Source organism: Carassius gibelio, chromosome A17 (genome assembly GCF_023724105.1).
Source record: "Carassius gibelio isolate Cgi1373 ecotype wild population from Czech Republic chromosome A17, carGib1.2-hapl.c, whole genome shotgun sequence".
Lineage (NCBI taxonomy): Eukaryota > Metazoa > Chordata > Actinopteri > Cypriniformes > Cyprinidae > Carassius > Carassius gibelio.
This window is the reverse complement of record NC_068387.1, coordinates 154,366-156,865: the sequence shown is the minus strand read 5'-3', so window position 1 is coordinate 156,865 and position 2,500 is coordinate 154,366.

Sequence of the window (2,500 nt, the reverse complement as noted above, 5' to 3'; positions counted from 1 at the left end):
GGGCCTGGGTCGCTCAAAAAAGCCCCTGGAGCTCAACCTTCAAATTTACAGAGAACCAGACTAGGGGGAGCCATCTCACCCTCATGCCCGAGAGGGTGAGGCCTCGTTGGGCCTGGGTCGCTCGAAAATGCCCCTGGAGCTCAACCTTCAAATTTACAGAGAACCAGACTAGGGGGAGCCATCTCACTCTCATGCCCGAGAGGGTGAGGCCTCGTTGGGCCTGGGTCGCTCAAAAAAGCCCCTGGAGCTCAGCCTCCACGGTTAATGAGAACCGGAGTAGGGGGCGCCATCTCACCCCCATGCCCAGGACGGTGAGGCCACGCTGGGCCTCGGTCGACCGAAAAAGCCCCTGGAGCTCAACCTTCAAATTTACAGAGAACCAGACTAGGGGGAGCCATCTCACTCTCATGCCCGAGAGGGTGAGGCCTCGTTGGGCCTGGGTCGCTCGAAAAAGCCCCTGGAGCTCAGCCTCCACGGTTAATGAGAACCGGAGTAGGGGGCGCCATCTCACCCCCATGCCCAGGACGGTGAGGCCACGCTGGGCCTCGGTCGACCGAAAAAGCCCCTGGAGCTCAACCTTCAAATTTACAGAGAACCAGACTAGGGGGAGCCATCTCACTCTCATGCCAGAGACGGTGAGGCCTCGTTGGGCCTGGGTCGCTCGAAAAAAGCCCCTGGAGCTCAGCCTCCACGGTTAATGAGAACCGGAGTAGGGGGCGCCATCTCACCCCCATGCCCGAGAGGGTGAGGCCTCGTTGGGCCTGGGTCGCTCGAAAAAGCCCCTGGGGCTCAGCCTCCACGGTTAATGAGAACCGGAGTAGGGGGCGCCATCTCACCCCCATGCCCGAGAGGGTGAGGCCTCGTTGGGCCTGGGTCGCTCGAAAAAGCCCCTGGAGCTCAGCCTCCACGGTTAATGAGAACCGGAGTAGGGGGCGCCATCTCACCCCCATGCCCGAGACGGTGAGGCCTCGTTGGGCCTGGGTCGCTCGAAAAAGCCACTGGAGCTCAGCCTTCACGGTTAATGAGAACCGGAGTAGGGGGCGCCATCTCACTCTCATGCCCAAGACGGTGAGGCCTCGTTGGGCCTGGGTCGCTCGAAAAAGCCCCTGGAGCTCAGGCTCCACGGTTAATGAGAACCGGAGTAGGGGGCGCCATCTCACCCCCATGCCCGAGAGGGTGAGGCCTCGTTGGGCCTGGGTCGCTCGAAAAAGCCCCTGGAGCTCAGCCTCCACGGTTAATGAGAACCGGAGTAGGGGGCGCCATCTCACCCCCATGCCCAGGACGGTGAGGCCACGCTGGGCCTCGGTCGATCGAAAAAGCCCCTGGAGCTCAGGCTCCACGGTTAATGAGAACCGGAGTAGGGGGCGCCATCTCACCCCCATGCCCGAGAGGGTGAGGCCTCGTTGGGCCTGGGTCGCTCGAAAAAGCCCCTGGGGCTCAGCCTCCACGGTTAATGAGAACCGGAGTAGGGGGGCGCCATCTCACCCCCATGCCCAGGACGGTGAGGCCACGCTGGGCCTCGGTCGATCGAAAAAGCCCCTGGAGCTCAACCTTCAAATTTACAGAGAACCAGACTAGGGGGCGCCAACTCACTCTCATGCCCAGGAGGGGGAGGCCACGCTGGGCCTGGGTCGCTCGAAAAAGCCCCTGGAGCTCAGCCTCCACGGTTAATGAGAACCGGAGTAGGGGGCGCCATCTCACCCCCATGCCCAGGACGGTGAGGCCACGCTGGGCCTCGGTCGATCGAAAAAGCCCCTGGAGCTCAGGCTCCACGGTTAATGAGAACCGGAGTAGGGGGCGCCATCTCACCCCCATGCCCGAGAGGGTGAGGCCTCGTTGGGCCTGGGTCGCTCGAAAAAGCCCCTGGGGCTCAGCCTCCACGGTTAATGAGAACCGGAGTAGGGGGGGCGCCATCTCACCCCCATGCCCAGGACGGTGAGGCCACGCTGGGCCTCGGTCGATCGAAAAAGCCCCTGGAGCTCAACCTTCAAATTTACAGAGAACCAGACTAGGGGGCGCCAACTCACTCTCATGCCCGAGAGGGGGAGGCCACGCTGGGCCTGGGTCGCTCGAAAAAGCCCCTGGAGCTCAGCCTGCGAAGCGCTTTTGTCATCACCCCGATGGCGGGTAAAAACGGCATCCTCTATCGGGCCGACCTCCGGGGTCGCGGGCGAAATCGGAGCTCTACCCGGGAAAGGTGCACCATCCTGGGCAAGGCCGCCGGAGAGGGGGTGGTTGGATGTTCGACCGGGGCCCGCTCGGGAACGCCGGGGCCTAGGGACTTGAAACTCGGGTCGTTGATAGGGCCCGTCGGCCCCTCTCGGACGCCGCCACCCCCGAGCCGACAGCCCCCCGGGGGCCGGGGATAGCGCCCCCCAAAGTTCGAAATTTTGAACGGCCGTATCTCGCCGAGGCCGAGACCCAGGGACTTCAAACTCGGGACCGCGGTAGACCCTGAGGCCCCCTATCAGACGCCGCCACCCGCGGGCCGATGGCCCCC